A 14,091-nucleotide genomic window follows, 5' to 3' on the forward strand; every position below is an offset into this window, starting at 1 on the left:
CTCAGTTAGCCCTGAGCTAACTTAAAAGGGGATAAAACAATTTAAGTCAGTTATGGCAGATTTAAAAATGTATTGTCAACATAATTAATTTGCATAGGTAGCATTCAAATATTAGCTATTTTGGTAATTCATGATTGGAATGATTTGTCTTAGTTTTTCAGTATAGTACTGTGAATCATTTATACAGCTGCATATACATTCATTGAAATTCTTTACATTTTGTAGTGCTGACATGACTGTTAGATACACAGCTGCCGATGACCCAGACTATCATCAAATGATCACAGCTTTGTGTCAAATTATCAAAACAGAATATATCATTATTAACATAAACTTTCCAATATTCAGCTCCATTGATGAGTGCTAAGGGTTAATTGCAGCATCAGGTTCAGACAAGGGGGTTTCAGGGTCCAGTTTTAAAGGGAAAAACATGCACCAGGACACAGATGACAAACCAAGCAAGAGCTCATTACCCTGCATATATTGCTCCCTCACCCTCCTGTTCACTGCTGTAATCTGTGATGATAATAAATCCTTCTTCTTTTTTTGTTGTTGCTGTGATTGGAACTGCAGACACACAAACAGATCAATACCACCCCCCTCACACTCATCAAGATAAAAGAGTGAGGCAAGGAGGGGAGCTGAGGATGAGAGAGGTTTTTTTCTCCTTCTTTTTTTTTCTCTTGCAGCCAGCAAGAGCGAAACTCAACAGGGGAATGAAAATGGTGAAATATTCATGAGAGCATGAACGTGTCTGCGAGCGAGAGACGAGAGGAAAGAGACAAAGAGGGAGAGCTCTGCATATGTGTGTGTGTGAGAATAAATTTGTCTTAGTGGGGAAAAAAACAGCATTACCCTAATAAGAGGCCTCCCAGCTGAGAGGCCTCTTATCAAACATTGTCTTTTTATCAAGGCTGTAGCGTCAGTTACAGCCCGCTACTAACAAGAGCTTCTATACACTGTTCTACAGGAAGACATTTGCATAAAAATAGAGGGGTCAGGAAAGGCAGAGTGTATATAAAGCCCTTTTCAGCTGTGTAAAGTGTGTGCGTGTGTGTGCGTGCGTGCGTGCGTGCGTGTGTGTATGTGTTAGGCTCAGTTTCTTGCCTGAAGCTGGAGCGGAAGGAGTGTTGGAACAAATCTTTGAAAAAGATCAATGTTATACAACCTGTTTCTTTTAAAACAGAGCAGAGGCAAAGATAGAGTTGACTGCTGATATGAAACAATGTTATCACACGCTGCCCTCTTCTGGCTGTCAGCGTACATTGCTATACTGACAAAGAACTGCTGTTAAAGTTTCCTGTGACTGGAGAGAAGGAGGGAATATACTGATGCTCTTTTTTGAACATAGAGGTGTACATAGGGTGTTCCAGGTTCAATTGGACTTGAGAAATTGAAAAATCACCTTTTAGAAATGTTCTTCACATTGATTGAAATCATGTTGGCTGTTTTAGGTAACATAAGATCATGATATAGTGTGATTGTGAAGGGTTTTTTCTCCATAAATGAAATGCTTAAAACTTAAAGAATACGTTCTCTTTGCTCTCTGAAAGATTCATTAAGGATTCATCAGCCATTCATTAATGACTGATAAGGTTTTTATTTAGAATGAAAAACAGATTTCTGTATATAGTTCAGAAATTTGGTGTAGAGAATTATTGAACTTTATGATGCATGTTAAATGACGTTATTCAGTCATGTTATTCCATATTAAGATTATAATTGTAAAACGACACCTACTCTTACCTTTCTAACAGCTTGAACTAATCATCCTTTCTTTCGTCTGGACCACTTCAAATCACTGCACAAATTTACAGGTTTATTCAAAAGGTTTCTAATTAGTTTTAAGGCCTTACACAACTTGACTCCACTATGTATCAGTAAATTGCTCCCATATTGACAGTCCTGGGATTTTAAAGAAGAAATACTGAATCGTGGGTGAGGCTTTTTTTCCCCTTTTTGCCTGTCTTGTAAAAATGAAAGTTTAAATGACTCAATCATTTCCAGACACACTAGATCAAAAAGATACAAAAATAATATCTATTTTTTAAAATGTAAATGTTGGTTGAATTATTAAATGCATAATATATGTGATAACCGCTGCTGTATGAGACTGTTATAGTATGTAATTTTAATTTTATTGATTAATCACTAGACCAGCTCCTCCCTCAAAGACCTATGTTTCAAATTCTAAGTTGATGTATTCAGCGATCATTATCCAGGTGTATTTCCACACCTAACTTCCACTAAAAATCTAAATGTACACATGATAACAGGCTTCTTAACTTCCTAAATCTTCACAAATGACCTCATATGCCCAGTTGTAGCTGTATAGCCCTGCATAGAGGTCCAACAGGCCTCTCAGCAGGGGCGATTCTAGGATCAGACCTTTAGGGGCGCTCAGCTCCTAATGAGAATGTGACATGCAATGCCCTGCAAGTGTTCAAACCCCCTGCTAAATTACTCATTTCACTGGATAATGTAAATTGCAACAAGAAATATTAATACATAGTAGAGTGGTCTACTATAATGTATAATAAAAATGGTTCAGAATAAACAATCACAGATTTCTACAGAGAGGACCCTGATATAGTTAATGAACCCTGAGGGAAACACAATATTAATGACAGAACTATCCAAAGTACATTAAACCTGTTAAAATAAAACCATTTTAACCTGTAGCATAACTGTTTGTCCCATCTTTAACAGACAGTCTCACAAAATAATTAAAGCCGTATAAAATCATTTTTAGGAAAAAAAAATACAATCATAATTCATTTATTTTTTAGGGGTGCTAAGATCAAATTTAGGGATGCTTGAGCACCCTTAAAAAGGGTCTGAAATCGCAACTGCCTCTCAGTTCATCAGGAGCTGTAGTGGATCAGTCAGTCTCTGGTGGTGAGATCAAAAAAGTCTGCAGTGTTTTTATATTATTTTTCTTAAAGGCATTTTAATGCTCCATTCATCAGATTATGTAAATTGTATCATCATTTTATCATTTTATCCTCTTGCTTATCTTTTATTTCTATATTTTTGCAAATGTTTTTATATGCATTTCAAAATGTACTATTATCTTATTTGTACATGTGAAGCACTTAGTAACCTGGATTTGGAAAAGTTGTACTTCATTATTACTGTACATGTATTGCCCCACTCTTCCTCTAGCAAATCAAAAACTGAAATTATTATGACTATAAAATGTTACGGTGATGCCAGAGTGATTTACAGTGTTAAAGTGAATAGACAGGAAAACAAGTGCGTCACAAATGCAGATTTTCTGTGAGCGTTTTGTGCGTGTGTGTTTGTATGCTGCACAGATTGAAACCCTTACCCACATAACAATCTAAACCAAAGGTGACGGTTTGCCTGATGCAGTGTGTTAAGTGCAGTGATTTCTCTGCTCCACCCTGGGATGGACCAAGTACAGAGGTGTTGCTGGTTTGACTGGTCTGTGGATCAGTTAACAATAGAGATCCATGTAAAGATGTTGTTTTAGCAGAAGTTTCACACTCCCTCTGACCCTGCACTCTCTCAACACATGAAATTCTGAAGCTTGATGCTGTGATGAGGGAATATCAGAGAAGGTCAAGATTACAGCAGCTTTACCGATCTGTTAATGAACTAAGATTTGCAAAAACTTTGATAGGATTTTAGTCAGTAAAATTTGTTTGTTGTCAAAATACTTCAAAATCCGGTGTATTTTTTAAAATGTATTCAATTTCTTATAAATCCTTTATTTAAATGGATGGTTCTCACCGAAACTTAACTGATCTCTACCTCAAAGACTGATCCCTATTGTATCTGTACTTAGTAAAAGATTGCATACACTCATACTGTCCTGGAAACTTTCCTGGAAACAAAATGATCAGGATATTATCGACCTGTAAAACCAAGTGTAACAATTTTTGGCATAAAAGTAATCAATTTAAAAACTATGAGAGTCTCAAAAAGAGTCTAAATACTGGAATTAGCCTAAAAATGCAGTTTTAGATTTGATCCACCAAGGTTGTTAAAACCTTCACATTGCTGGAAAAAACATCAGACAGAACTTTAGTGTCTTCAGACATACTTATGATCCTGGATCAGGTCATATAATATAACATTTTATTTCCATCCTATCCAGCATGCCCAATCTAATGAGGAACGTCTTCAAATATTGTAGTTATTATATTAACACTAATCAACTTTATAAATGTATTTTGAATATCACACTCATCGCTGTTTCTCAACCCCCTCAGGCGCAGAAGCTTGGCCCTGGTTCAAGTGAAACTCCTCTGTTTTCTCTCTGTTTGGGCCTGACATTAACTTTCTTGGTTGTCTTGTCACTTGCCTACAACCCTTTTGATCTGAAGAGTTTCTCAATGACTGTCCCCAAAGCCATTCCAGTATTTGTGCAGGTTGAGGTAGGCTATAGGTTGCTCAGTTCTATACCCTCACCCATACTGATGTTACAGGTTCAACAGGTGGAGAGAACAAATTGGTTTCACTGCAGCAACACCTTCACAATATAGAGATCACAGTAATCACCAAGCAGCAACGGTTGGCTTGAAGACAACAGAAACTCTTGCAGGCTCATACATGCCCTCTGAAAACCTGCTAACTCTATCGCCACAGCAAAATCAAATCTGAAACTGTGAGTGTGCGTCTGTGTGTGTAGTGATGAATTAAATTATAATCCCTTAGTGAAACTTTTCCTCTGTAACATGCTCTCCACTTCTCAGCTCTAATTTTCTCATATTTTAGTCATTGTGTGCACAGATGAAGAAAAAAGTGTTTAATTTTCCTTTTTTAATGTTTAATTTCACTACTTAGTGTCAGATTATTTCCCAGACTTCTTCTCATATGTAATGTGAGGGTGAGGCTGACTATAGATGCTGATGTGAGGAAGAGTTTGACCTCTTTTTTAAAGGGGGAAAGGAAATTATACCGTTCAGTGAAACAGTCTTATGACACTTTGGCCAGTGTTGCAACAGCTCTACCAGCAAGCAGCAAAAGGAACTACAGTGTTTTTTGTAAAAAGTGAATGTGCTGATGATATATGGCGTTTATGCATCAGGCCATACATACTTCACTGTGTCACTCTGACAACTTTGAAAGTGAAAAAACCACATAATCTAACAGATCAAGTATCCACCTATCATGCGATATTACATTATAGCTTTAGGAAAACATCCAGCCACATTAAAATGTCTCTGAATCTCAGCTCGTTGCTTAACAGAGTACATTTCCCAGAAACATTTGAGACTCTGTTTTTGTTTCCTGCTTCCTCTTGAAGACACATTTCAGGTTTAACAGCACATCTGTTCAGGAAGTATTCCTCTCTGGTGAGTCTCTGAGAGAGTACACAAGTGTATTTGTGTGTGGGTGAGCCCGAATGTTTGTCTAAATACATGTGAAAGTCCCGTCACATGTATAAATACAGGTTTTCCTTATTCTAAACTGGTTTTCTTTCTTTGCTAGATAGCTAGATAGATAGATAGATAGATAGATAGATAGATAGATAGATAGATAGATAGATAGATAGATAGATAGATAGATAGATAGATAGATAGATAGATAGATAGATAGATAGATAGATAGATAGATAGATAGATAGATAGATAGATAGATAGATAGATAGATAGATAGATAGATAGATAGATAGACTACCCAACTAAATTTTCAGTGGGGACACTTTTTACTCCTCTACACTGATTTGACAGTTATGGTTACTTTTCACTTTGTACTAAGATTCATAATGAGCATTGCATTGTTATACAGTAAATTAGTCTGTCCAAAATCATGATACATTTTAACATAAATGTATCCCCTGCTTCACCAGCTCCAATACTACAATATAAAATGCTGCTTACACATTAGTGAATCAGTATGTTCTTATTGAAACTGAATTCATAATATTAAATGTTAGCCTTTATCTTCAGTGCAATTTAATGTTAATATACTTTGTTTTATACTATACTATACATTGATATTTTGCTCTTTAAGAGCAATAAATTATTATTATCCGTGGCAAGAGATAGAGTGGGCTGTATACTTACCGAAGATTAGTGGTTTAATTCCTGGCTCCTCCATTCATGTCAAAGTTTGCTGAAACCCAAACTGCTCCCGTAGGCTGTGCCATTGGTGTGTGAGTGAGTGATTAGACTCATCCTGATGAGCAGGTTGGCACCTTGCATGGTGGTGAAGCTTCATGTTTTTACTGGACAGAACAACTGTGCTGCCTCTGGGGCTTTATATGTACAGATATCACCACATTTACATGAATGTAAATATATTAAAATGAACAGATCAGTTTATATTCATATATATTTTGATTAAGCTGCATAATGTGACAGGTATGCGTGTATGATTGAGAAAATGGGTGAATGTAGTGTTAAAGTGCTTTGAGTGGATGGAAAACTAGGAAGGTGCTATACAAGTGCAGTCCATTTACCATTTACGCATACAGCATTGGGATCTGTGAAACCCAAAGAATAATTTTATTAATGTTTTAATGTTCTCAAAAAACACAAGTACTGAAAGTTTTACTGGGGGAGTTTCACTCAATTTTATTTACTTTTAATTTATGTAATTGATATTTTTGCTGAAAGTGCAGTTTCTTGCAACGATAAGTGAACAGGCCGTGATTGCCATTGATGCGGGTGAGTTAGAATCAATCCTGACACAAACAAAACTTGACTGGGAAGAATGAGAGGCTGAACCAGGTGACAAGTGGCAGAGCTTGTTTGGCAGTCTCCCACGCTTTCCTCAACAATAACCGCCTTCAGTGAAGTCATCTCACTGATCCCGTCCATGAACCTCCACCACTCTGCTTAGTGTCCATGTGACATATAATTAAGTGCACACATTGTTGTCTGTATGCAGGTGCCTGTATAAGTCAGAAGACCGCGATGAGTAAGGTTAAACAATTATCATCAGCTCTCATTATCAACTGCTCTCTGACAAAGAAAGGTGTTGTTTGATTGTTCTGAACTTTGGGTGCTTTATAAACTCAGGGAGACTCCAAAACTGAGATTAGAGGACATATGAAGACTGTAGACGAACCACCATCTTTTGATGAGGATATTGAGGGATTTTAACTCTTGAAATTTTCAATGAAATGGCCATTAAATGAGTGCCAAGTCTTACAATAGTGGGATGGATTATGCCTTAAATCGTGGTTAACCAAAGCGACTGAACTGTTCTGATATATAGTTGTTTTCTTCACATGAATTTAAAGATTTCTGTCTTTGTGTCCCCAGAGTTATGTCTCTACTTTGTCTCTCTATGTGCATTTCAAATGAAGATGACAAAATTTCCCATGGAAGTGAGTCTCAAAATAGAAGTGTCCATTATCATGCAGGAATGTCGTGTGTTCTGTTTGCCTGCATTCCTCAAGCAGCATACACGCACCAAGCCTGGCTGCATATAAAAACCTCACAACTTATACTGTCGCTGACTGTAAATACAGTGTCACTTTTTACGGGATTAAACATACATCAAAATAGCAGGCAGGCAGCAGAGAGAAGCTGGATAAGAAAGATGAAGAACCACAGATGCACACTAAACAATATTTTTACTCTTAAGAGGATGATTTGAATATAATTTGGGTATTCTGCCTGAAAATATCACCATACATTTGTTCATGGAAATCAGGTGTCTGAATCTCACTAACAGTTTACAGATGATTATCTGATCTTGTTAGATGAATTAGTTCACATATACACAAAAAAGATGTAAACACTCATTTGTTTTACAGTATAAGACATGCGTGTGTGTGTGTGTGTGTGTGTGTGTGTGTGTATGTGTGTGTGTGTGTGTGTGTGTGCGTGTGTGTGTGTGTGTGTGTGTGTGTGTGTGTGTGTGTGTGTGTGTGTGTGTGTGTGTGTGTGTGTGTGTGTGTTGTCCTGGGTGAGGTAGGTATTTCTGTATTCCTTTTTGTGCATTCATTCATTCATGTAGATTACAGAGTATGTATTGTACTGTGCATCAACATCAAATCACTGCAACAACTTCTCACAGGTCTTCTTTACAAGACTCCACAACAATTTTACATCTTCTCAAAACTGCCACAAAGATTATTTGTGCCAATACAAGACTCCTCCCTCTGTTTTCAAAATGTGTGTCTATGAAAATTGGAGCTAACCTCGCTTTAAAAAAAAAAACCTGATGTGTTTTTACTTCACTCATGCCGTCCAGACCTTAATTTGACAGCAACAGTGAAGTAGATTTATGCAAATTACAAGCAAAGTTATGTATTTCACAGAAAGAGAAAATTATTTTTGTGCAGGACTGGAAAAACAGGCATTATCTACTGTAAGATGTAGCATTGTTAGGAATCTTCTCTTGACAGAAGAATTATGTCATGCTTAAATAAATATATTCATAATGTCTGGATGTGAATGTATGCCTTTAATTTAAAAAAAATCTATTATCTAAATATAAACATAGCACAAAATGTAAGGAAATTAGTGTTTAGTAGAGTATTTCTTTGTTGTAACAATGCTTCTTGGCAATAAATCTTATACAGTTGGAAAGCCTGTTTATTTCCCTTTTAAATGGTGCCACATTTGTAAGGAAAATGCATTTGGGGGATTAGCAGCAGAGCTGATTATGTGGGTTGCGCCCATTAAAAATTGAAAAAAATTGCCAATGCCAAACAGCTTATTTTGCTGTTGCTTGCTGACTCTTGTTTTGAGTTTTCTGATACTCCCAGGCCTTGCCAATCAGGTACCAATCTGGCACCTGTGAGCAGGACAGTTGGTGTCTACTCCAAAAATCAGCATGCCTTTAGATGTCGACGTAGACCTTATTTTTTCTTTTTTTTCCCACTTTACATTTTTATAACAAACCTAAGCAGTATATTTAACAGAAGATAAAAGTAGGGAGATAATGATGTAAATGGGAGGGAAGTGGTGTGAAAATGATTCTGCTTATATGTTGTTTATAGATATGTGATGGAGTATATGTGTAAAATATGTTTTTTGGAAAAACGGATTATAATCCATTCATCCATTTTCTTTATTAATTATCTAGAGGGTCACAGGGGGAGCTGGAGCCAATCTCAGCTGACATTGGGCAAGAGGCAGGCTACCCCATGGCCAGTCAATCACAGGGCTAACATTTAGTGTGGAGACAGACAACCATTCACATTCAGATTCACACCTACGGACACTTTAGAGTGACCAGTTAACCGAACCTGTTTTTGGTCTAGGAATCCGGAGTACCCGGAGAGAACTCACCCAGAAATATACAAATTCTACACAGAAAGGCCTCAGCTGGCTGTCGGGTTCAAACCCAGAACATTGATGATAATGACATATTGAAATTTTCTCAATCATTTCACGAAACTGCAATTTGTAATCTCATTAATTTCTGCACAACCAAGGTGGATTTTGCACTTTCTTTTATGCTGTGATGACCAATGTTATATTCGATTTTTCCAGTTTTTCCATGTTTTTATATCTATCACACTGCTGCTAGTTATCCAGACTAAATATCTCTGCAGATGTGATGAAGGAGATACACTGTTTTTCAATCAATCCACTTTTTTGCATGGCTTACTCTTAATATCTTATCTTTGAAGTTTGATCAAAATAAAATTAATCGAAGATGGAAACTTGGTCTAGTTCAGAAGAAAGTCACGCTATATTAACCTAACTTATATTGGTCTGTTCCATGAGGCATGTGATGAAAATTTGTACAGTAAATATAATTCATTTCTGTGCACCATCTACCAATATTGTGAATAATAACGGTCACTTCAATTGTTTTGAATGGCCAGTAATAGTCAAAGCTCAGGGCTAAAACATCAGCAGTGTTGTGAAGCAAAACACACAAACACTCCATCAAGAATCCCAGAATCCCATAACACCTGAAAAACCCCTGACCTGTTTCCCTGCAGTGTGTGTGCGTACATGCATCAGCGATGGTGTTAGCTGTGGAGCTGAATGCGGGTCTGCTGTGCCTTCAGTGTCTGTGACTGTTTTTACTGTCATCAGTGGGAACGGTGTGATACCATCTAACCCCGGCCTCAGCAAAACACTGCAAAACATCACAGCAGTCAGGCTGTTTGAGACCCAACCCTGCAACACTGAAATAATTAAGCTCTTAAATCAAGAATTCAATAATCAAAGAGTTAAGGAAGTCCCAACCGGTGAGGCTCTAATAGCAAAAGAAACCACAAGTAATCGGTTAAAGGGGCGGGATGACAATCCCACAATGTCAATAAAATTATATTTGTGGATCAGACACATCTGTCATCCAGACAGAGTTGAGTAGATGTATTTAATATTCCTACATAGCTCGCATCCCTTTCAAACCTCAAATACTCTGTGCACATATGTGGTGTCTGTTAACACTCAGGGAGACCTACAGCATGATAATCATCTTCAAACACATCACTACACTGTTTCATTGTTCATATAGACTCATCCCCTGTTTACCCAACAACAGCAACACTTCACCTCTCTAACTTCAAGCCTGCACCCAAACTGACGGTCCAGTGTGACTCAAACAGACTATCAATACAGTTACTAGTGCTCTCGGCTCAGACAAGTGCTTACATGCTTCAAAAGTCAAGACGGATTTGCATCTTATTTCCATCCCAGTTAGGTGCCTGGAGTGAGGCGGGATGGCAGTGTAGACCAACTGTCTTCTAGGATGGGGAAGGTGATAGGGGAAGGAGGGGAGTTGAGAGGGGGAGGGGTGTAAAAGAGGGATGAGAAAAAGGACAAGGGGGGCTGTGTCCCACTAAGTAAACGGAGAAAGAGGACATAAAGTATCCTGGAGGGTTTTGAGTCGTTGGAAAGTGTTGAGTTAAAAAACCGCAGTAGACAAGTAACGTTTGAATGTTCCTTGCCTACTGGTGTGTGGTTTATTGCAGCTCTTTTCATTTTTTCCTTGTATGTTTGTTTCTCTATCTCTTCCAAACAGTCATGAGATCATTTCTTTGCCAAAGGCTATTTAACACCAGTAGCTACAGTAAGCCTGGCCTAGATGTGTAACACCTTCTGTTGGAGAGCAACAGCAAAAAAAAGCTCAATGACTGAGTTCTTCTTTGCTTTAAAATAAAAGCGGATATCAAAATGCTCTTCTCTCCTCAAGACAGGAATGATTAAACTGGGTGTTTTTCTTTTTTGGTTTAACTCTGGCTTTTTAAGTACAGTAAGTAAAGTGAGCAAACTTCTTGATCAGTGCTCAGAACAAAAAAAAGATCACAAAGGAAGACATAAAATACACATAGAAAGATCTCCTCAAGAAAGAGAGCTCCAAAGTGTAGGAACCACAACTTCAAAAGCACAGTTTTCTTTAGTTTTGAGTCCTTAAATAAGGAACAATGAATAATACCTGATCAGAGGCCATTCGAGACCCACTGGTAATATAATATAACTGGTAATATAAGGCTGCAGAATGGACTACTTGTTAATAATCCAGCATTGTCTTGCTTTGACAAGTGAAGAGACAATTATAATATAGATGGGATGAGTGGGCCTAATTTTCAGAATATTCTCCAACTGGAAAAAACAGAAATGAATTAAAGACTTCACATCTGGTGAGCTGGCCAAGAGATAATGCCTGGAAAAATATGACACCTACATTTCTGAGTGTGGATTAACAGATGAGGAGAAGGAACCAAGGCCTTCATACACCTCTACTGAACCTCTGTTATCAGCACAAGCCAATTTTAAATATAATTTAGACTGTCATGTAAACTTAACAATTTTCTCATGTTAAAGGGATGAGATATTTCATTGAACATCATCCTTCAAAACTTATTAAACTAGCATTATCTACTTTGTACAAGGCAAACAAGACAGGACCTAGAACAATGCCTTGGAGTACACCACAAGGCAGATTAGAACAGTTTATTAACAGACACTTTAAAACTCCTCACAGGGTTAGGAGCAGAGAAATACACACTCACTGCCGAAGTCTGTTGATCAGGATACTGTTGTCTACAGAGAGTCAGAGCTCACTCCTGCATTACCCTGCATCAATATGTAATATGAGACTTTGAGAAGTGCTGTTTCAGTGGAGTGTGAAGAAAGCTAGACTAACAATTATCAAGAATGTCAGGTGCATATACACAACTACTTCTTGTAAAATATTCTTCATCTTGGGGGCTTCACATCTGTGAGAACTTTGGGCTGCAAATCTGTATCTTGCACTTCCTGAGAGTCACGTGTTTGGTCTTTTCTCAGCTTTGATCCAGAGTCTGTTTTTCTATTATCTGTTTTGGCCTCTCTGCGCTCCGATGAGTCAGCATCTACTTAGACCCACCATCAGCAGCACAGGTACATATTCCCAGCCTCACTTCACACACACACACACACACACACACACACACACACACACACACACACACACACACACACACACACACACACACACACACACACACACACACACACACACACACACACACACACACACACACACACAAACACACATCCTTGTATCCCTCCCTCACTCCCATGTCCTCAGTGCAAACACAAACAAGCTCCAGGAGAGGCAGGTGTCCTTCCACTGGGATAAATAAACAATAAACCAGGATCCAGGAGCAGGAGGTTGTGGTGTGTTTGTGAGAGAGTGAGCGAGAGAGAGAGAGAGAGAGAGAGAGAGAGAGAGAGAGGGGGGATGGGGAGTTACTGTTAGTTTCAGTCCCACTGTGTGTGTGTGTGTGTGTGTGTGTAGGGACAAACTTTGAATATTGCTGATAGCATCTTTTAAGCCCCCTCAGTCTCTAACAAAGCTGTTTGTTTTCACTCAGGTGTTTCTTTTTATCTTGTGCTTTGGGGTTTTAAGGTTTTAATTGTGAATGTATCTTTTGATGTCTAAATCGGCTTAAAACTTGTCGCAGTGGCATATAAAGACTAACTTAAAGTTGACAATCAACTATAATTGTTTTAATTTCCGACACCAGACTACCATAGACAATTCAAATTTTTATCAAGTGTCATGTTTCATGCTGCCTACGGCATGGTGTTGAAGCTTGTTAACCGTTAGAGTGGCCCCTCTGATTTGGTTGCATGCTAATTCATCATTTCATTTGCACGCTTTTGATGATTCTGGAAGTTTTGGGAATAATTTGCCTGCTCCCTACCTGCAGCTGTGCAGACTCATCCAGCAGAATGTAAACAACTGTGTGTGTCATCATCTGGTAGCAGAGACACATGTGGGTCGATTTCTTCATAAAGAGACGAGAGAGGCAGTTAATCATGATGCAAGATTGGCCCATGGCCATGTGAAGGAAACTATTACGCCACACTTTTCACTGAGAAGTCAGGGTTTGCAGGAGTGGTCGTCTGAAACAGGATTTCAGGGGTGGAGTGGAGCTGAAAAAACTCACATAGACTCCTCAATTTACACTCTTTTAGATAGTCAACTTCATTTTATGGTGTGATTTTTTTCCAAATTTACAAAAAACATATTTCAATTTTCAAGCAAATTGCACACTGAAAAGCAGAAGAAATAAAGAAACTGCTACAACCCCAGTTTATCTCAACTCCCAGCTTTCACTGACTAACTATGTTTAAATTTCAATTTGTTTCATATGTAAACAGCCAATTCAGCACCAACCATATTTGCAAAATCAATTTTGGGTTATTTCCTTCTTTTTTATATACTTGCATAGTTCCCAAAGACAATAAGAAAAAACTAAACTATTTTTTCTATTGTATTTTAATACAATTATAAGATGTTTCATTGATTTCATCAGCTGATTGTATATTTTCAGGTTTTTAAGTTTCATTCTTCTGTTTTTACCCTTTTTATAATAATGTTTTAGTTAATTACTAAATTAATGATCACTTTCCACCTATGATTGTTTTTTGTCACAGTTACCTAAACGTGATAAAATCACAGCTTAAACCCTGTTTTTCCACTGATCTACTGTGACTCCCTGCTCAACTCAGGTAGGCCACCTAAGTCAGCCAATCACAACCTCAGAGCGGGTAATTGACAGTGTGGCCCCGCCCTCCAGTCCACCTGTAATCCAATCCGCGGTCCTGTCACAGGTAAAACCGGCCTCAATTTCTCAGCATTGCCCCAAAAAAGCGAGAAAAGCCGACAAAACCCGTTCTCTCAGTAGGGGACACCTTGTTTGTTGCC

Source organism: Scomber scombrus, chromosome 19 (assembly GCF_963691925.1).
Source record: "Scomber scombrus chromosome 19, fScoSco1.1, whole genome shotgun sequence".
Classification (NCBI taxonomy): Eukaryota; Metazoa; Chordata; class Actinopteri; order Scombriformes; family Scombridae; genus Scomber; species Scomber scombrus.